We start from the raw sequence: 23,419 nt of genomic DNA, 5'->3' as shown, positions 1-23,419 counted from the left end.
ATTGACAGAACCTGCATCTATTCTGATTTTAGGAAACTAGAAAAAACCATACTTAAAGTCTCTAAAACTAGAAATTTTCTACAAGTGCAGGTGTTCAAATGGAGTCAGTGCGACACTCCCTGAATTTAAAAAGGTCCTTACAGCAATGAATATGTCCTCACTTATCCCTCTTGTCCCCCCCCGCCCCGCATCTATGAAATATTTGATAGTAACCATGATGGAACAGTAGATATGAGGGAGATACTCTGTGGGTTCTCATCCCTCAGAAATTTAAAAGGAGATGATGCTTTTCGCCTTTGTTTCCAGGTGATCTCATATCCCTATCTTTCTCTACTCTTGGATTGAAGATAGCAAACTAACCTAATCAGAATGTCCCCCCTCCCACCCCTCCTTCTCTTTTGGGCCTTTTTCTTTGGCTATTGAACTATCGTCAGAATTGTCTCCAAATTGTTTTTCTTTGGACAAAACAAAACAAAACAAAAATGTATAGAAAACTAAGAGAAAAATGAAGTGGGAATTGTCTCCAAATTGTTAGAGAAATGGACAAAACCCCCTAAAAAAGGAAGAAACACCACCAAGAGATTTCTCTAAAAGACATACCCAGAAACGATGTCTATTCCCTCATAATTTGTTTGTTAGTCTTCCAATAATCACACATATTGATCATTTAAGTGTCTATTGATTCCTATTAGGAAACGACACAATCTTCAAACACACCTTTTATAAAATAAAAGTATGAATCTTTAATTTTAAAATCATTAAAAATTTCCTACTATTTCTCACCTTGCTACTTGTTCTTTTCCCCAAGTTTCAAATATGGTTTATCCATTTTGTGTAAATCAATTTGGCAAAATATTTTGGGTAAATTACACGTCACGCCTTGGTTTTCAAACGAAACTCAGATCACCCCCTAGTTTTTGAAAAAACTCAAATCACCCTCTGGATTAGAAGGAATTAAACCATAACGCTGATATACATGTTTCGTCTTCTCTTGCTCAACATCGGTACAAGTAACTCCATGAGTGCTAATGATCGACATAGTGTCGACGGGGAAACCGCTTGTGAGAGAATACGCTCTCATAATTATGTTCATCTCGGCCACATATCAGTATTACTTCCGTCAACACCTCCGGGATATTATATACGCGAAGGTGTCTGCAAATGGGAGTATATTTCAATAAGTGCTCCTGTTGGTCGTAGAAATTGTTCGATGAGGTTGCCCGCCTAATCATGGATTGCTTGGCTTGGAACATTTGAGCATAGGGGAGAAATCGAGCATCACCGAATCTTTCTCCGTATTTTACTGCACTTGAGGATGAGCGAATAAAGCATCAGTGAGAAGCTTGATACACTAAGTGCTACCGGATGGTGGTCTAATTTTCTTAACTGCATAATCCACCATAAAATCCATACATTAAATTTTTTTTTTTGCTACGTGGAAGAGAGATGTGGTGATTCTATTCTAACTATTGAATGTCTAAATAATGGTTAGAATATCCAAGTATTCAAATTAACTTCAAACTCAAATTCAATCATATACCCCATGCATCCACGTATTGGAATGCACCTTCTCAGTAATCCAAGTATTATTTGCAACTTATGTTGTCTTGGACGTTTTTCAAAATTTTATTTTCGCACGTGGTGAATTCTAATCAGGTTAAAATTTGCCATGTCAGTAGAGGTACAATTAGGGCCTACTTGTCCACAAAATTTCTCATTTGACCACATGACATAAGTAATTAAGTATGTTATCCGACTATAAAACAATCTTTTTATATCCAGAATCCAACTGTAAGTCTTTGTTTATGAATGCATAAAGGAATCATGGTCCATTAACCTTTCATTTTATGAGACGAAGCATATCCAAAAATTTTCTATTCATGCATGTTATTGTCGCCCAATATGACAATAACTTGGTAGGAATATTTTTAGTATATGCCTATATGGTGGCTCTTTCTCTGAATTAATTTGTATCCACACGTTTGTTTTTTGCTTTTGCTTTAATTTATTTAAATTAATTAATGGTTTTGCTTTTGCTTTTGCTTTTGCTTTAATTCATTTAAATTAATTAATGGTAAAGTATCAAAACCATCCATGGATTTTTTTCATGGACCTTTTTTTTTTGTTAGATTCTTTTTCATGGGCCATTCCCATGTTATGTCTTTTTTCTCTTTTCAAAAGTAGGATTCCTTCCGGGTATTAGCATATCATCTTAACAGCACTTTCACTCCATTGTAGGTTCATTTTGTTTTACCAAAGGAATGATGGCCCATTGACCTTTCATTTTCTTAATTAAGTTGTGAACTGAGAATCACTTTTTAAAAAGACCTTATGAGACAATAATTTTTTTATTTATTTATTTTTTTGGATAGGTAGGGGAGGGATGTAGGATGTGAACAAGGAGGCTTGAACTCAAGATCTCCTATAGCAATGGGCCTTTACGCACCACTAGCTACCAAGTGTACTAGGCACTTGACCACTATGAGACGATAACTTTATCCATCATTTTATATGATTTAAATTATTTAGTCTGTATCTATGCTAACATCTTAGTCATTCAACGATTTAGGGTTTTATTTTTTTTAAAATAAAATTTAGGCTTCTAATAATTTGCGTTAGTATTGGACATTCTTTTCTTATTATTACCCCTACCTGCCCGATAGAATATTGGAAGCATACACAAAGGTTTCTCAACTTGAAGAACCATAAAAGAAAAGCTATATATATAATTGCTTCAAACATTTCCATTCATGCATGTTATGACCATTATTGTTTAAGGAAGAAGAAGAAGAAGAAGAAGAAAACATGATGGGCAAAGGAGGTTGTGTGGATGTACAAACAACATTGTATGGTTCCCCTGTTCCTTTTATCGGCCTCTACATCGCAGCTGCAACATGGGTATGCTTCTTCTTCATCACTTTTGATTTGATTTATGGATTATTCCTTCAAAAGAAACCTTTTATACCATGTAAATTGTTCACTATGAACTCATTTACCATGACGGTGTTCGCAATTGCCACAAAAATACCAGTTGATCTTACTACAACCATGCTTAGAGCAGAGGATCAACTCTCCAAGCTCACTGGCACTGCATTATTGTGCACCTCACTGGCTTTTTATATGCCCTCATTGGGGAGTATATATGGGTGCATCTGAGCTTTATGGAAACATGGCAGCATTGAGTGTGATGGTGATTACTGTGGTTGTTAACGTGTGTATGCAAATGAGCACATGTGTAATCTTTGCCTTCACAATCGAACACATCATCATCATTGTCTGCATCTTAGCATCGCTTTTGTTCATGTGGTCATCTGCTATAGGGATTAGAAGCGTAAAACAATTCACCAATGCTGATTCTAAAATTTTATATGAAACCATCTTTGAAGATACAGACAATGCAAAGGGTCTTGAGGGATTAAAATCTATACTAAAGAAAGTTCACGGATTCAACTATTTAGGAAACCATCAGACATTGTTATGTGAAACTTCACATCATCATGCTTTTGGCTTATCATGTGCCCTTTCTTCAACAGTTGTCTTACAAGCCATATTCAACAGTTGAAAAATATGAGATTATGCAGTAGCAGTACGTAATGGTGTTTCTGACTACAAATGGTCGATTCCCATCGTGGTTGTGTCCCAATTTCTAACTATTGCAGTGGGGACTTTTTGTTAGGGTTAGGGTTTTAAGCACAAGGTTGCTTAAAGCATTACACCCTGAGTATCTAGTTTGGAATACCCAGACTGCTGCCTCCAGCTAGTATATATAGGAAAACTAGGGTTTAGGTCAGATGGGCTAATTACTAAATTGCCCCTCACAGCCTGGGCATTAATACAAGTAGGATTATATTAGAACATATAAAGGGATATTACATAAATACCCTTACAATCTCCTCCTATGTTCTACATATATCCATTACACATGTATAGGAACCATTGTTCAATCAGTAATTGAATCAATATAAATTGAATATCAATAATCCAATAAATCAAATAAGAAATAAGTAAACTTCAAGAAATAAAACAAAGGTTTTAGATCAAAACTAAACCCAACAATAAATCCGAAGTTCCACATGCAAGTGGCTAAACCAAAAGAAATAATCAAAAGGAAAAGTCCTTGCAATCCATGTGACTTTACTCATCAAGTAAGTCATCCTCATCGAGATCCAGATTCAACCGTTCTCCTCCATCTTCGCCATTCTCTGTAATTTGTCAAATATGAATTTCATAAGATATTATGAATTCAATCATTTGCACAATAGTATCTAGTTCAACAATAAGAACTTAGTACATTTCATATATGGCTGAAGGTAAATCAAAAAACAATAAGCATCATCATCAAGTTTCTTTACAAGAACTCGATCCTATATAGTCTCTATCATAAGGACCATACCATGTTTCCATTTGGAATACTGTATTCGTCATATCAGTCATAGATTTATGTTGTATCATCAAATTTGGAATGGTACACCATACTATGAAAGACATGTCATCAAATTTGGAATGACATAAAGACTAGCACAATATCATTGAAACATATCAGACATTTTTTCATATTCCTTTGTGGAATAACAAAGTAAGGAGACTTCACATGAAAATTTGCTACACCATCAAGTTTGGAATGGTTTCACAAACCCCCCATACTTAGTAACCTAACTAAGTTATCTGAAACATGTAAACTGTCCTGAATGCTTACCAAGGCTAGATGAGATTCGAATAATTCAAAATAATATTGGGTTAGGTTAAGACCTGACTAAATGGTCTTTAACCCCATCTCCCCTGTAGTTTTGAATGTTCGATCTTTGTTCAATCCCTTTGTAAGGGCATCTGCCGTATTATCCTTCGATCTCACATCAATCAAAGTGATAATCCCTTGTTCTGTTCTATAATTCAGCATAGCCTGTTTCAGCCTGATGTGTCTCCTCTTACCATTAAAGAGTGAGTTATTCACAATCGTCTTGGTTGCTTGATTATCACAGAATATAGATATAGAGTTTAACTTAAAACTCCTCAATGGAATATCCATGATCAGATCCTTTATCCACTCTGCTTCATCTCCCGCAGAAGCTAGAGCATAAAGTTCCGATTCCATAGATGACAGAGCAATACTAGTCTGTCTTTTGGATTTCCATGCTACAGCTGCTCCTCCTAGTGTAAATACATAACCACTGGTGGATCTGCTGTCTCCCAAATCTGAGCACCAAGATGCATCAGAATATCCTTCCAAAGTTGGAGGATGTCCATTATAACATAAAGCATAACCTTGAGTACCCTTAAGGTATCTCATCAGCCTCGATAGGGCATCCCAATGCTCTTTTCCAGGATTACTAGTGAAACGACTCAAGCATGCCTACCGTAAAGGCTATGTCGGCCTAGTACAACTCATTGCATACATGAGACTACCAATCGTTTAGAATAATCTAACCGATTCACGATGTCACCTGTGTTAGGTTTCAACCGTTTGTTATAGTCATAGGGTGTCTCAATCGATTTACAATCACTGTATCCCCAACTAGAAAGTAGCTTCTCAATGTAATGAGTCTGACTAAGGGTGATCCCTTGCTCACTGAAGCTTACTCTCATCCCAAGAATGGTGTCTACCACACCAAGATCTTTCATGTCGAATTCTTTGGACAAGATTTCTTTAATGTCACTCACTACAGAGAGATCAGAACCTAGAATCAACATGTCATCTACATACAAGCAAATAATCGCGACCTTGTTTGACTCAGACAAAAAATAAAGGCACTTATCCGAGTTGCTGGTTTGAAAACCAAAGCTCTTTACTGTCTTGTCAAACTTCTCATGCCACAATTTAGGTGCTTGTTTAAGACCATAGAGAGATTTGTTTAATTTACAAACTCTTTTTTCAGAACCTTCTATGACAAACCCTTCAGGTTGGTTCATGTAGATTTCTTCTGTTAGGTCTCCATTAAGGAAAGCCGTTTTTACATCCATTTGATGCACAACATAGTGCTCAATAGATGCTATGGCAAGAAGAATCCTTATTGTTGCCAAATGGCAGACCGGGGAGTAGATGTCAAAATAATCTATCCCTCTCACCTGTTTATAGCCCTTAGCTACTAATCGTGCTTTATACCTGGCTATAGACCCATCCGGATTAAGTTTCTTCTTTAGTACCCACTTACACCCTATTGTCTTGGCCCCTCTAGGCAAATCAACAAGGTGCCAGGTCTCATTCTGCATTAAAGAGCTCATTTCCTCATCAATGGCTTCTTTCCATAACAGGGAGTCCCTAGATCTCATCGCTTCCTTATAGGTGGATGGATCAGCCTCTAAATGGTAGGTCACAAAATCCTCACCAAAATTCTTGGGTACTCGATCTCTAGTAGATACTCTTCTAGATTCTGATTCAAGGAGCATTGTGGGAGTAGTGTCGAAACAATTGGTTCATTCCAAAGGTGATTCTAACCACTTCATCAAACCAGCAAGGTCAGCCTTTATCTCTAAGGAATTTATCCTCAAAGAATATAGCATCCCTAGATTCTATCACCACATTGGTTGATAGATCCAAAAATCGGTCAAGATCAGTCTTCTCGCACAACCTAGATATACACAAGTGTTTGTTCTAGTTCCCACCTTAGGTCTCCTAGGGTCTTGTATCCTAACATAAGCTACACATTTCAAACCTTAAGAGTGTCATATCTACGGGGATGATTATGCCATAGTTCATACGGTGTAGAAGTCGGTTTTGAATGTGGTAGTCTATTTAGAATGTGATTTGCGATCAACACTCGCTTCTCCCCAATAGCAAGAGGGCATACCATGTCAATAACATGGAGTTTAACATCTCTTAACGTCCCGTTCTTTCTTTCACTATGCCATTTGATTGAGGTGAGTAAGGAGTAGTAGTTTCAAGGATTATGCTCGCAGAGGCACAGAATTCCTTGAACTCACAATTTGTATTCTCCTCCCCTATCACTTCTAAATCTTTTAATTTTCAAGTTCAACTGATTTTCTACCCTATTCTTGAAAATTTTAAATTTTTCAAAAGCTTCATCTTTAGATTTTAACAGGTATAAATGACAGTATCTAGAAAAATCGTCTATAAATGTTATCAAATACTTCCGACCTCCTCTAGTTGTGTAGCTTTTAAAGTCACAAATGTCAGAATGTATAAGTTCAAGAAGTTGAGTGCTCCTAGAAACCGGTCTGAACGGTTTTCTAGTTATTTTAGTTTGAGCACACACTTCACATCTATTAAATCTAATTGAAGTGTCTAATGGTAAATTATGAGTTTTAGCTAGTTTGAGCATTTTCCTATAGTTCACATGTCCTAACCTACAATGTAGTATTTTGGGATCAAGTAAATTATGGTTAACCTGGTTTATTGTCTCATTAGCTAAACTCAACCTAAACATACCATTCAAATTATAAGCACATCCAAAATAAAAGGAGTTAACAGACAATGTTACTCTACCACTACTAAAAGTAATAGACATGCCAAAGATCAAGCAAAATTCCAATGGAAATTAAATTCTTTTCAAAACCAGGAAAGATTTTAACATTTTTCAAAGTTAATATTTTACCTGATGATAGAACCAGGTTCGCTGTCCCTTGTTGAGCCACTTCCACGACGTCTCCATTTGCAACAAAGTGATCTACGCTACTTGAACAACATCGGTGAGCGGGTCCTTGCTATTGCAAACATGACAAGTCGCTCCGAGTCTAACCACCAATCAAGATGTACTCCCAACCCCTTACCCTTGCCAATCATGGCAACAAAGTTAGTAGGCTCACTTGTCCACCAAGCATGTGAACTTCCTTCGTGGTGTGTCGGTGTTCCCTTTCTTAGGACCCCTACACTCGGATGCATAGTGACCCCACTTTCCACAGTTGGGCAATTGCCCCTCTTTTTAAAATTAGGCTTTTTGGCCTCCAACTGTTGGGGTTCTTTCTTAGGTGGCTTGGACTGCCTAGGATATTTCTTGGGTTGTGAAACCAAATTGGCGGATGCCTGTTGTTGTTTCACCATCTCCAAGTTATTCCTGGCTCTGTTCTCATCTTCGATTCTAATGAACCGTTTGAGATCATCCAGCCCCACTTGTGTTTTCTTTCTGTGCATCTCAGTTTTAAAGGAATGCCAAGTAGAGGGTAACTTAAAGATAATTGCACCCACTAAGAATGCATCAACAACAGGGATGTTTTCTTGGTTCAATTTTGTTCTCAAGTTCTCAAAGTCTGTTACTTGTGGAAGTATCTCCTTATCTTCTTGAAACTTGAAGTCCATAAACTTGTCAACCAAATGAGTTTTTGATAGGTCCTCCTCCTTTTTGAATTGGGCTTCTAGGTTTTCCCAAATCTCTTTTGCGGTCTCATATTTACTATAGGTCTCTGCCAGCCTTATCCGATGTGCGTTCAATAGGTAGTCTTTGCAAAAGTCTTCGTCACTTATCCATTGGGCTTCAGTTAGGTCCGTACAATCAGAAAATTTATTTACTATAGTGTAGAAAATATTGAGGTACTTCAGTCCAAACTGAGTCCTCCTTTTCCAAGAACTGAACTCAGAGCCACTAAAGCTTTCCAATTTGATCATCTCAATTGGAACAGCGTGTTTCTCCATTGTTAAGTGATTTGTTTATATGCCCAAGCAAAAAATTCAAATAAAAATTAAATGCTCAAGGAACAGTCACACCTGAGATGGAGAACACTGAATTTATTCAATGGAGAAAAAGATAGCGGCGATGCAGCGGCGTCGACAATCGTAATGTGCACCCTAGTGATGGCAAGCACGGATCACTGGCTATTGTTTGATGACGGCTGCCGATGCGATCGTTGGCAACTGATGATGGCTGCTGGTCACGGATAGCTAACCGAAGCCAAGAGAATGAAAAGGGGAATTGAAAAGATAAACTGTACTGCTCACGGACAGGCCACATGAAGTCAAAACAGTGAAATGAGAGTTCGTAGAGGATCTTCTTTTCTTTTTCTTTTCTTTTTTCAATCCAACGAATCAAAAAATCTTCACAAAAGTTGCTTTTGACTTTCTCTAATCAAATAAATGCTTTGAATAATGATTCTGCCAATTCTAAAACACTTGTCCTTTTGATTTTTTTTTTTTTTTTTTTCAATCAACAATCAAATCAAAAAAGGAACACCATGATTTGTCCCTTTCACAGAATAGTAAAATCCAAATATCGATCAAATAAGAATTGAACAGAAGCGTGATTCTGTATAAAGTAGAAGCTTTGATCGGTGCCGTTGACGAAAAAGAAAACAGTAACCGTGAATCAGTTTCGTGAATCTAATAACCAAAAATCGATCGAGTAAAACTTCATAGCCGATCAGAAAACCAGAATTGTGACGAAGCCTAACGTGAATCCGAAATCCAAAGCCGATCTTGATTATAGAGAAATAAAAATCCTAATGCTTTAAGATTGTTAGGGTTAGGGTTTTAAGCACAAGGTTGCTTAAAGCATTACACCCTGAGTATCTAGTTTGGAATACCCAGACTGCTACCTCCAGCTAGTATATATAGGAAAACTAGGGTTTAGGTCAGATGGGCTAATTACTAAATTGCCCCTCACAGCCTGGGATTAATACAAGTAGGATTATATTAGAACATATAAAGGGATATTACATAAATACCCTTACACTTTTTCCGTCATCTATAGATGGCTTTCTTTTGTCATTCACGCTGACAAAAGAAAGCCATCTATAAATTCCCATCGACTACAGATATGAGTATAGAGTTTCGTGCGTATCAGTGTTGGTTCTTTCAGGAATGCTTGTAGAAATGATGCCATCTTCTCGTTATGGGGAATCTCTATTTATGCACAACTTAGAAGCCGCTTTAAAGGAATCGTTTGAAATCATTAATTATTATGTCGACCAAAAGACCACTCATACTCCAAGCCTGTTAGATGAAAGAAGATGGACATCGGCAAAGGATGTGTGGATGCATTGGGAGAATCCAAACCATTGGTTTCAAACTAAGATCATCTCGCATGTATTCAAGAGTTGTTCATTGAAGAAATTCGAGGAATCCGAATTAGAGCTGCATCATGTCCTTGGGTTTCTTGATCAGTTCACTAATATTTTTCAAGCTATTGAAGGAAGTTCTGGTCAACCTTTTGACTTCATAATTTTTCAATCATTTGTAAATTCATTATTCGAGAGCAACAGAATTATGAATCGATTAAGGATCTATTTGATTTCTTAGAAACGTGTTTCATAAAGATGCTTTGTTTTATGATCTCTAGACTCCCAGTTGCCATACTAAAGGAGATTGATGAAGATGATGATCTACCGGAAATAAGTGAAGGAAGAGTGAGAAAAGCCCTCAAGTTTCTTTGTAAACTTGAATTGTTAGGGGACACAATCGAATGGTCATGGCCATCCAAATTGGACCCTAAAATTCAAGCAAATGATGCCCAGTCATCATCTCTTGTTGTTCAAGCCAAGACTAGCAACACTTCTGCAGTTCTTGTTCCTGATTGTGGCGGTTCAGAAATTGAAGGTAAGGTCGTTTCAAATGTTGTCGTCAATGGAAAGGTTGGCAATAGTGGGGTTTCCCTCGCTATTGCTGCTGTTGCTGCTGCTTGTATCGTAGTAGATGATGATGGTGATACAATTAGAGAAATTGGATCTGATGAGATTGTTTGAATGACAATGCCAATGCTTCTTCAACATGCTCAATTTCAAGTTCATTGGCAAAGGTATGGCCCCAATCCTGAACTCTTTTACTTTTAAACATTTTTGTTTTTTGAGCTTTCCTTTGTTCTTTTATACCACACAACGAAGAAACAAAGTGAAAAGCTTTCCTCTTTGGAAACAGGTAATCTTTGTCAGTAGTTTTTTTCCCCTCAATCTCTATCTACCTCTCTTTCTACTTCTAATATCTTTTAAAATGCCAACTTTGGCCCCAATTCCACCATCATGTATGCCAACATATCATATTTCTTATGGACGCATAACATCATGTTAGATTGTTAGATTTGGGCCTAAATTGGCCTATTTTAAAACATTCTAAGATTATAAAAATTCATAAAAAGGGATTGAACACAAACATCATTGTGTACTACTTATTCTTGACTCTTCTAAATTCTATATTGACCCTGCTTGCTCTTGGGTTACTTCAGTACTCGACTTTAAGAAACGTGTTTGCGATTCGGAAATGACTTGTAGATAGGTGCCACTATCAAAACGATTAATTGGCAAAAGTGAAAAATCCACATAAGCTGCGTTTGGTATGCATTCTAGGTCCATTTCGCATGCTTGAATGATAAAAATAGTTGTTTTTTTTAATCATTCGAGAATGCAAAATTGACCTGGAATGTGTTCCAAAAATGCATACCAAACAGAACAGTAAACTAGCTTGAGTTAGAGGTGATACCAAACCAGAAACAAATTAGCTTGAGATCAATGGATAAAATACTCCCACTAATTAAAGTTTATGAGTCTCTTGATGAGGCCATGATGATTAAATTGTTCTCATTAGAGAACCAGCTGTTTCAATCATGTTTTGTTTTCTAGCACTTTGTGTTTAATTAACCACATTATTTTATCACTTAATGTTGCTTTCTTTAATTTGCCAATTATTTTTTAAATTAATTAATTAATCAATTTTTGGCAGGATAGGATCCTAATGGATTAATAAAAGGAACAACAACAAAAAGAACTGCATTAGAAATTTTCTTTAAGCCATTGTGGCTCAACAACTTTTAATTTGTAAAAATAAATAAACATGTTTGATAATGTTTCCTTTAGTATGATTTCAGTTACAGTTTCAACATTTATGGGCTTCTATGCATAACGATTTTTTCCTCTACAATGGCACCCTTTTTGGTTATTATCTTCATTATATTATGCACTGAAGAATGCTATGAATTTCCTTTCGAACGTAAGTTTTTAGGAGTAATGTCCATTAGTTATAGTCTATCAAGATTGATGAATTTTTTTCCTATCTTGTTCTCTGCCCAGTACAGTGATCCAGTTCCTCTCATAAAGAGGCAGAAATGACCACCTAACCCCCTGCCCGAACAATTGCTCGAGGGAGTTTAAATGATCATTTCTGCCTCCCTATGAGTGAAACTGAACCACTGTACCAAACAGGGAACAGGAGACGACAAGACTGATACCAAAACTCATGCCAATGTCTGTTTTTCCTTGTTCGATTGATGGCATGAATTTTGTTTCTTTTCCCATGGTTTTGTAGTTGGTATCTCAAGAAACATGGTTTTAGTAGCTGGTATCGGGAATGGCACCGATGTCGGTGATATTAAACCGAACTTAATGGACCGGTCTATATTGGTCTAGATCAGCTTCCCAAGCTTGAAAATCCCACTTTTTGGTATTAAACTTTGGAGTGTCCTGGTATTGGCTGAAAAAATAATAAACTATATAAATATAAAAAGAAGTTCCAAAAAACAAATCAGAAAAAGTGTAAGAATTAAGAAAAGTAGTGAAAACACCCATAACACTAATCAAGGAGAAAAAGTTGAAAAAAGGTTGTAAAAAGAACTGCAAAACGTGTTCAGAGTAGAAGCTGGATTCGGTGGTTGTAGATCTATAAATCTGTATTGCAAATAAATAAAATAAAATAAAAAAAGAAAATTACTTAGACTCCCTCTGTACTATGGTCATTTTGTTTACGATTACCAACGTTTGAAACAAGTACTTGACACCCCTCGAAATCTGACAATGTTAGTCTATTGTTAGTGTTTAAATGAAAATATCTATTTTACCCTTATCATCTATTCAAATATTCAATAGAAAAAGATAAAATTAAAATTACCAAATTACCTTTCTTCTTCTTCTTCTTCCTGCAATCAAAAAGAAAAAACCGGCAGCCATGGCTGCGGTTCCCTGATGTGATGAGCAGTGAAGATTCTCCACGTGTCTTGGACGAGATTTTCTTTCAGAAACGGTAGAAGCCAATGTTCTTGAACAGAGACTTCTACCGACGCATTTACCCTTCTTAAATCTTATCGCCACCAATCTTAGTTTCCATAAAGTTTTGAGGTCTCAGAAACGATGGTGCCTGCTCCAAGGGCCAACAGAGACACCTCGATTTCATCAAATTTCGATTCCGGCCTTCAGGTGCACTCGAACTTAAGACAAATTTCATCTTTTCTATGGTAGATTTGGTCCAATTTCCTTTAGATCGGTGGGTTTAGTCACACGGTGATTTGATTCTCACATTACACAACCACCCATGTATGAAGGATAAAATCACGAAGTGATTTGGTTCGTTGTATCATTTAGAAGAACATGAACAAAACTTAAAGATAGCCCCCGAAATTTGATGATGAGTTGCTCTTTTTTCTCATCTTGAAACAATCCTCTTTCCAAAACCCAGTCCTCAATCATCGCCTAAGCATTTAGTTGTATCTTTTGCAGATCGAGTTTTACTGCATTCCACCCAAACCATTGATTTGTCTACGCCCAAAACTTTCTTTACTTGATCCTTGTTCAGGAATTTACCTAACGAGTTTCGTCTTCCGCTGTAGCCAACCTTGTTGCATCTGCAACCAATGCAAGATCCTGTTACGTGCTTCATTTTTTTATTTTTTTTTTGGTGAATATGTTACGTGCTTCATTGCTTCCTTACATTTAGCTTATTCGAGAAATACGTTTCATAAGGATCAAGAGATTTCTCACACTGAAAAATAACAGTTGCAGAGGTGAGAAAATCTGAGTCCGGTAGTTGCAGCGGCGACAAAGGCGATTAATCCTCTCCAAGACGCACAAGTACATGGAAGAGAAAGAGAACAAAGAGATACAATTTAGTGCCTAAAACAAAGGTCATTTTGTGAATGTCGAAACATTTCAATGGCGAGAGAACAAACATTTGCAGCGACAAAATTGGATTTGTAGAGACACGTTTAGGTAGAATGTAAGACACGTTTCGTGTTGAGTCCGTAGTCTAACTAGAGTTTTAGAAGGAAGAGGAGAGCAAAGACTAGGAAATAGAGGAGACTGATTTACAACTCTGGTGAATTTGGAGATTTTGATTTGGGTGTCTCATTAGATTTCTGTTTTGAGTTGGGGGAGGGGAGGCAGAGGTCTGAGGGGTCACGGTGTAGAGTAGCAGGGGGTGTGAATGGATTTTCTGGCCAGGGTGCTCATAGGAGGGAGGGAGCACAGTAGGTGGCGGGGAGGGGGTGCTACAGGTAGTGGGGGAGATAGAGTGGAGGAGGGGAGGGAGAAAGCGAGGACCCCTTAATGGTTTTTGAAACAGCAGCCACGGCAGCTAGTTTTTTTTTTTTGGTTGGGTTGCAAGAGGAAGAAGGAGAAGAAGAATAAGAAGAAAGAGAAGGGGGGCAAATATGTCACTTCACTACACCTTAAGGGTAATTTAGGTATTTACAAAATATTTAACCTATGGTACCAGGGTGACTGACTAACGGACAAGGCTACTTGGAAGAAATGGTAAACTGCAGGGGTGTTCAAGTAATTATTTTAAACGTTGGAGAGATTAAGTAATTAAGCCATAGTACAGAGGGTGTCCAAATAATTTCTCTGAAAAAAAAACCGTTTCATTGGATATTTAAATCATCAAAAAACATTAGAGAAGCCAAATTTTGGAGTCATTCTGATGCATATCAATGGAGATTCAGGGCCTGGAAGTTGTTAAGTTCATACTTTGGACTAAATACTTTTCAAAGTGGATAACAAATGAAAAATGGTAAAAAAAGATTTCTAGAGTTATAATGTAGTAATGACATAATTTGGAACAACCAAAAAAGGGAAAAACAAAAGTTGTCTTTGCTCATTGTGTTCATCTTAAATTGTAAATTTTCATTAAATAGATAATTAGTTTTTTTTTGATAAATTAATAGAAAATTAGATACTAAATAAAATATTATAAAATATAAACAATAAATTGTAAAGTGTAACCTAACACAAGTTAGGCCAAGTTGGGCTTAGCCCGAGGCATTAAACTTGGCTCAGCCCAACCCTAACCCAAGGCCTGAAAATTTCAACCCTAACCCACCTTCAAGATTGAAAAATCCATTCCAGATCCTATTCGGATTCAGGGCGGGTTAGGCTAACAGGGCCAAACTTACACCCCTAAGTACAACAAACAGTATCATACATTGATTTCTTTTTATGTGAATGAGAAAGATACAGAGAAGGGTGCAAGCATAGCCTAGCCTAGCTAGTGGCTCATATGGACCTTTTTCCATATTTTTATCATGATTTCTAACATCTTTAGAAGGATAAAAGCTTTATGTGAGATGATTTGATGCTTTGAAAAGGAAAACAAACTCCAACATGACTCTGAGGATTCCCTCCTATGCATTGTAAACTCTTGTTCTTCTTAAGCATTGTCTTTAATTAAAAGTGGCTCTAGCAAATCTACGTCCAAAATTTACGTAGAGGATTATAGATCTAGTGTGACATTGTGCCTTCCCCTATATTAAGTATGGAAAAAAGATCTCTACTTGGTGGTATTTCCTACGTCCTCTCATAGGTCACCGTGAGATGATGCCTCTGCCCCCTAGATAAATATCCAGAAATGATCACCCATTGGCCCAGACGCTTATAAAGAGACCATGTGACCAAGTAGAGATCTCTTGCCCATTTAGTATTTACTATGTAAAATTCCTAAGAACCATTTGATTGGTTTCTGGTCAAATTTGATCGGTTCAAAACAAATAAAGGTAAGCAGATAAAATTGAAAGTAAAGTTTTCAATGTTAGTGACTTAGTGGCATGCTGATAGTTTTTTTTTATCATGTTGGATTTAGTTTTGAAGCACTTTTGTTCAATGTTTGAGTAATTGGAATCCGCTCATTCTGGTCCTTAGTGGCTAAATCGGACCAATATTTCCCCTAAACCGCCGCTTTTTTAGGATCAGCTAGAGAATTGGCAAATTTTTAAACAAAAATCTAAAAATATGACCTACACCCAATTTTTCAAACCTTGACCTCTACTTGTAGGGTCCATTCTTGAAATCTGTATGCAGTGAATAAAGATTTGGAGTACACATTTGTGTGTATCGAACAAATTTTTATCCTATCCGGTTCTTTGCCCGGTATAGTGGTCCAGTTCCTCTCATAGGGAGGCGGAAATGGCCACCTAACCCCCTGCCCGAACATACTGCTCGAGGGAGGTTATATGGTCATTTCTGCCTCCCTATGAGTGGAACTGGACCACTGTACCCCGACCAGGGAACAGGAGACGATAATGATCCGTATCGGACTCAATCATTCGATTTAACCTAAAATAGAACTTGTATATATGGTTTACTGTCAGATATTTAGTGTAACAGTGTTCTCATGATATTTGTGTGGTCCTCAAACCTGAGAAGTTTTTATTGTTACACACCTACATTGGGTACTTTAGTGTACATAAGATTGATGACTACATTTGATTGGCTATATATCTCACAACACTGGATCCATCATGGTTGCATGGGAACAAAAGTGACAATTAATAAGGAACCACTTCCCACATGGGGAGAATATTGTGAGAGGAATCTTGAATTTGATTGGACTAAAATCCAAGCTTAGTGGTTTAATTGTAAAGTGCTTACAAAAGAATTTATAAATTTATTATTATTAATAAATATATGGGAAAAAGATCTCTACTTGGTGGTGTTTCCTATGCCCTCTCAAAGGGCACCGTGAGTTGATGCCTCTGCCCCCTGGGTAGATACCTAAGCATGCTCCCCCATTGGCCCAGACGCTTGTGTAGAGACCATGTGACTAAGTAAAAATCTCTTGCCCTAAATATATTTTATAAATGTTTCACTGAATTGTTTTGTTGCCCAATCAGTGGTCAGGATACTAGTTGAGCAGTGGACTAGGGTGGTGACAATAATTTAATTCCATGCCCTGAGGTCCATTGTGTGCTATTGTAAAGTGGGGGGCCTACATGTAATGTCAAACTAAGGTTTTCTTATGGTCAATTAGCTTAATTAGATGATTGAGTGTGACTTAATGTAGGTTGTTTGGTGTACAACCCAATAGAATCATACCACGTGGCACAAGTAATGCAGAGAAGGAAAAGAATCTTTTTTGGCAATATAATAGCCTTAAGAGGAGTAAAGCCCAAGCATTGGAGGTTACCATCATTTGAAGGAGGATTCCATTGCATTCTTCAATATCAAAGCGTTGAGTGAATATCGATTCCTATTTCTACAGGTTCGATGTTCAAGTGTCACATGAATCATTGGAGGTGCTTCATGTGAATCATAATCTTTAAATAGGTTTCTCTACTTCATGCCTACCAATGTCGTCAAAGCTTGAATTTGATCTTATATTATGTGAAGCTTACTTGGTAACAACATCCACTTATTTTGGCTTGCCTTCCATGCAAATTCTTGATGCTTAAGAGAATACCAATTGACCTGTCATACTTAGGTTTTTCATCAGCAAACACAAGTTAGTAATCACAAAAAACAAATATAGTTATAATTTAATATCCCAACAAGGGGGAGGGAGAGTCGGATAGAAAGAGTGGGAGGGAAGCCGAAGAGAGAGAGAGAGAGAGAGAGAGAGAGAGAGAGAGAGAGCATGTTTTTTTTCTATTTTTTTTAAAATTATTTTACTAATCGTTTTGAAAGCCGATCCAATATAGCATTTGGCCTCTGTCCAATCCGAGTCGGAATCGAGGAGACCAATTTCGACACCTATTCCACTTCGTAAAACCATCAATTTGATTTTTGGTTCAATTCAAAGTATGAAGGATAGAAACTAGACCAAATCATTTAAACAATTTCTTCAAAATGATTGTATTGGTATCAATGTCATTTTTATTGTTGGTTCAAGTTATTAGTTTTGGGTTTAATTGAGGACAAACTTATTTCTTTTTAATCCAAATATTACAAAATTTTGATGTTGCAAGGCTTGAACCATGACATCTAAGCCCAAATTGTGACTTAAGACATAAAAATGATTTAAGATAATTTACACAATGTAAATCCATTACAAACACTAAGAGCGAATGCAGAATACAAGATATAGGTTGTGTTTGGTATGCATTCGAGGCCAATTTTTTATTCTTCGACATAGAAAACAAATTTTTTTTATCGTTCGAGAATACGAAATCGACGTAGAATGCATACCAAATGCAACTATACTATTTTTAATTGATTTTTTTTTTTTAGGTGTAAATATTATTTTTAATTGATTTAATATGTAAAATTGGTTCAATAACATTTTGGACAATTGATTCAAACTGACATAGTAAATTAAACTGTTTAACAAACGGTTTGACTTCTTAAATCTAAAATCGATTATCAGTTCAATCATTGGCCCCCTTATCTAAAGGAGGAAAAAAGTATAAGCAACCAACTACGAAGAGCCATTTAAGGCTTTTATCTCCTGAATCTATCTCAGAAACAGGTTATTAGAGACAACACAAACCAACCCAAAACCAAAACTGGTCTTTTTGGTAAAGACGAATGGGGAACTGAAAGCAGGCAAAATAGCTGCATCTGGAAAGAGAGAAGAAACGAGTCAGTACTCAAATAGTTGTCCATGGGACCCTGACATTAGCCCTCGTGTAGATCTTTCAAGATAACCCAACCAATGTCGTGAAATTTCTAGCCCTACCCTTGTAATTTCATTCCCTTTAAGAGGTCTTTTGTTCATCAAAATTTTGTTTCTCATGGCTTTTCGGCCCATCTAGTTTCTGGGTTGCTCGTAATAATTTTTTTTTTTGTTTTGGGGGGTGGGGGCGGGGCAGCGCGACTGGTGGTTCTCTTCAGCGTTTTGGGTATTCCCCCCCCCCCCCCCTCTTGATTGCTGTTGGATTTTCGGTCATTTGTAAATTCATTATTTGAGAGCAACAAAATTATGAACCGGTGAATGATCTATTTGATTTCTTATAAACGTGTTTCGTAAAGATGCTCTGTTTTATGATCTCCAAGTTCCCAGTTGCCATACTAAAGGAGATTGATGAAGAAGATGATGATCTGCTGAAAATAGGTGAAGAAAGAAAGAGAAAAACCCTAAAATTTCTTTGTAAACTTGAGTTGCTAGGGGACACAATTGAATGGTCATGGCCACCCAAATTGGACCCTAATATTCAAGCAAATGAAAGGAGTGAGAAAAACCCTAAAGTCTCTTGTTGTTCAAGCCGAGACTAGCAACACTACTATAGTACTTGTTCTTCATTGTTGCGGTGCAGAAGTTGAAGGTAAGATCCTTTCAAATATCGTCGTTGATGGAAAGGTTTACAATAGTGAAGTTTCCCTCGCTATGGTGGCAATGGGGGTAGTGATGGTGGTGTGACCATTATAAGAAAAGGAATAGGGTGGTGTTTTAGTTTTTACATAAAAATATTACTTTGCACATCAAATTAACCGTGAACTCATTACAGAGCAGGAGTGAAATCAAATGAAATAGAAAGTTTTGAGACAACTTCTCAACTATTTTAGAATTTCTATTCCATTTGATTTCGATTTTGCTGAAATAAGATGCAAAAATTAAATCAAATAATTTCCGAAATTGATTAAATCATACCAAATCCGGCCACCATTTTGGAATGCAAGTGTCAATAATATATTTTAAGAAAGCCAACCAAATACAATTAATTTTTATTTTAAAAAGTCTACCATAAGATTCCATACGTTTTTAGTTTTATAAAGACAAAATAAAATTAGATTCATTGATCGCACTAACGGTGGGTCATATTGAATTGGAAATTAAGGATGAGCTGTCCTTTTCCTCCAGACATAGACAGGAACTGGGACCGTGAGATGTCCACCTTGAACATCTCTCTCCCCCTCTCTCTCTCTCTCTCATGGCCATGGGAGACTAGACTGTAACGGTGAAAATGATTTGGTCTAATTTTCTTTACTGTACAGTCCATCATAAAATCCATACATTACCTTGTTTTTTGGCAAATGGAAGAGAGATGTGGTGATTATATTCTAACTATTGGATATCTAAATAATGGTTAGAATATCCAAGTATTCAAATTAACTTCAAACTCAAATTTAATCATATACCCCATGCATCCACGTATTGGAATGCACCTTCTCAGTAATCAAGTATTGTTTGCAACTTTTGTTGTCTTGGACGTTTTTCAAAATTTTATTTTCGCATGTGATCAATTCTAATTAGGTTTAAATTTACCATGTCAGTAGAAGTACAATTGGGGCCTATTTGTCCACAAAATTTCTCGTTTGACCACATGACATAACTAAGTATGTTATCCGACTGTAAAACAATCTTTTTATATCCAGAATCCAACTATAAATCTTTGTTTATGAATGCATAAAAACAATAGGTGGGATTCCTTCCATGTAATATCATATCATCTTAACCGCAATTTCACTCAATCTATAGGTTCATTTTGCTTTACAAAAGGAATCATGGCCCCATTAACCTTTCATTTTCATAAAGAACCGAGAATCACTTTATAAAAAGGCCTCTTTTTTTTTTTTTGGTAGAATTATAAAAGACCTTACGAGACGAAGCACATGTTGGAAAAAATCAAATCGAAAAAGAAATTGTAGTCTGCTTTGAACGTGTACTCGCTATCTCAAATGAGATATTTGCCCCCATACGACAAAAATCACCTTCAAGGTTCAACAAAGCAATAAAAATGAGACACAAAATTTCTTTGAGAGACACTGATTGAAAGAGAGAGAGATATTTCGTTTGAACACTGCACTTCAATTTTATATAGAAGTGAGGCACCTCTTCTGAACAGACAAATCTGTTCATTTTGTATTTCAGCCATTAGATCGATTTTCATCCGATCTAACGGTCCAGATTAAACCAAAGATGAAGTTGTCACAACAATCATATCATATCAAACATGACTGTAGGATCTTCTAATCCGACGGATCTAATCATTTCAAAAAATCAACATATCAGATCAGATCGCTTGCAAAGTGCTAAGTGCGTGCGTACACCACTAATGTCTCTACAGCTTACTGCCCACACTACATGTTCACGTATGCGAACGGCTACGCCGTACTCGCATATACACTGTCAAATACCTCCCTTTTTCGATTTAACTCAATAAATGAAAAAGATAATATAACAAATACCATTTATAACTTTTTTAGTTTTCCGATGTGAAACTAAAGCACTTCACTCAAGTCTATCATCTTATTACAGTCTATCTAACAGCATATGCAAAAATTTCCATTGCATGTTATTGTCGCACAATATGACAATAACTTGGTAGGAATATTTTTAGTACATGCCTATATGGTGGCTCTTTCTCTGAATTAATTTGTATCCACAAGTTTGCTTTTTGCTTTTGCTTTAATTTCTTGTCCTTTCTTCTGTCTGATTCATAGAAATTTTTTTTGGAATGAATGAAGGATAGTGGAGTGCAGTGTTGTTCAAACCGTTCACACTTATTTCCCTTCTCCATGTGCAGTGTCGTGTCGCACACATGTGTAGCCAATGAATTAGTGATAGAGACTGGCTTCCAGTTAGTGGTGCTGGTACCTCTGTGGCTCCCATTTCCTCCAATAACGTTTAATGCATTCCGATAAAAGAGGGAAGGAGAGAGAAGCACAAAAAAATAAAGAAAATAATAGAGCTAGGCAGCGGGAGGTTTCTCTCTATGAATGAATAGGAAACTTGGCATGAAGCAAAGTTAGTTTAAGGAAGAAGAAGAAGAAGAAGGAGAAGAATAAGAAAATATGGGCAAAGGAGGTTGTGTGGATGGACAATTAGTTACAACATTGTATGGTTCCCCTGTTCCTTTGATTGGCCTCTACATCGCAGCAGCAACAGGGGTATGCTTCTTCTGCATCACTTTTGATTTGATTTACGGATTATTCCTTCGAAAGAAGCCTTTTATACCATGTAAACTGTTCACTATGAACACATTTACCATGACGATGCTCACAATTGCGACAAAAATACCAGTTGATCTTACTACGTCCATGCCTAGAACAGAGGATCAGCTCTCCAAGCTCACCGGCACTGCATTGTTATGCACCTCACTGGCTTTTTATATGCCCTCATTGGGGACTATGGACGCATCTGAGCTTTATGGAAACATGGCAGCATTGAGTGTGATGGTGATTACTGTGGTTGTTAACATGTGTATGCAAATGCGAACAGGTGTAATCTTTGCCTTCACAATAGAACACATCATCATCATGGTTTGCATCTTAGTATTGCTTTTGTTCATGTGGTCATCTGCTATTGGGATTAGAAGCCTAAAACAAATCGACAGTGCTGATTCTAAATTTTATTATAAAAGAATCTTTGAAGGTACAGACCAAACAAAGAGTCTTGAGGGATTAAAATCTATATTAAAGAAAGTCCATGTACTCAACTATTCAGGAAACCCTCAGATGTTGTCATGTGAAACTACACATCACCATGCTTTTGGCTTATCATGTGCCCTTTCTTCAGCAGTTGTCTTACAAGCCATGTTAAAGTCATTTGCCCTGAAAAATATGAGATTATGTAGTAGTAGTAAATGGTGTTTCTGACTACAAATGGTCGATTCCCATCGTGCTTGTGTCCCAATTTCTAACTATTGCAGTGGGGACTTTTTCCGTCATCTATAGATGGCTTTCTTAGGTCACTTACACTGACGAAGGTCTCCGTGAAAATGGCTATTTCTTTTATCCACAACGAGAATTAGAATATCTGAAGTTGAAGAAGACCACCTTATCTTCTTTTGGGTTCTTCAAAAAAAATATTTCTAATGTCTTTCTAGTTGGCAAAGACTTTATCATTGACATGCTTATACGTACCCAAATGGGGTTGTACGCATGCAGCCGTCACTTCATTGGGCTCCCAATTTACTTTTTTAAGAAATTCTTGATACGTATAATTCCATTTGGTCGTATCTTCTATGAGCACACAGATGATCAGGATATTGAAAGAATGTTTAGTTCAGAAATAGAGGAATATTCCCCTTTTGTATGTTCATTGGTGAATGATATCACTTTCAACTATTGGATAAGTAAAATGGTCATGAAAGACATGATGAGATGGAGAAATAGGTACAAGAGGGACAGTCCAACGCATCTCATCCAATTAATATCTAAATGTCCTCTTGCTTCTTCTTCTGCTTCTAAATTGGAATGTGTCATTGAATTCAAAAGAAAATTAGAAGCTACAGGGGAAGAATTTATAGGAGATCGTGAAATTTTAAATATGCATGGATATGAGTATAGAGTTTCGTGCGTATCAGTGTTGGTTCTTTCAAGAATGCTTGTAGAAATGATGCCATCTTCTCGTTATGGGGAATCTCTATTTATGCACAATTTAGAAGCCGCCTTAAAGGAGTCGTTTGAAACCATTTATTTTGTCGACCAAAAGACCACTCCTACTCCTAGCCCCTTTGATGAAAGAAGATGGACATCGGCAAAGGATGTGTGGATGCATTGGGAGAATCCAAACCATTGGTTTCAAACTAAGATCATGTCGCCAGTATTCAAGAGTTGCTCATTGAAGAAATCCGAGGAATCTGAATTAGAGCTGCATCATGTCCTTGGGTTTCTTGAGTTCACTATT

General features: G+C 36.8%; 1 long non-coding RNA gene across 2 annotated transcripts; it reads left to right on the top strand.

The window, feature by feature from the left end:
• Positions 1 to 2,687: 2,687 nt before the first annotated feature.
• Positions 2,688 to 22,108, top strand: LOC122645597. 2 transcript variants are annotated; one of them, XR_006330483.1, is made up of 2 exons: positions 2,688 to 2,898; positions 22,010 to 22,108. It is a non-coding gene; the product is annotated as an uncharacterized LOC122645597 (long non-coding RNA). The 2 variants fall into 2 exon arrangements; XR_006330484.1 differs by lacking the exon at positions 2,688 to 2,898 and adding an exon at positions 21,546 to 21,678.
• The last annotated feature ends 1,311 nt before the right edge of the window (positions 22,109 to 23,419 follow it).

The sequence above is a fragment of the Telopea speciosissima genome, chromosome 11, assembly GCF_018873765.1.
Source record: "Telopea speciosissima isolate NSW1024214 ecotype Mountain lineage chromosome 11, Tspe_v1, whole genome shotgun sequence".
Taxonomy (NCBI): Eukaryota; Viridiplantae; Streptophyta; class Magnoliopsida; order Proteales; family Proteaceae; genus Telopea; species Telopea speciosissima.
Note: the sequence above shows the minus strand (reverse complement) of the source record. Positions and strands in the feature narration are given on the sequence as shown.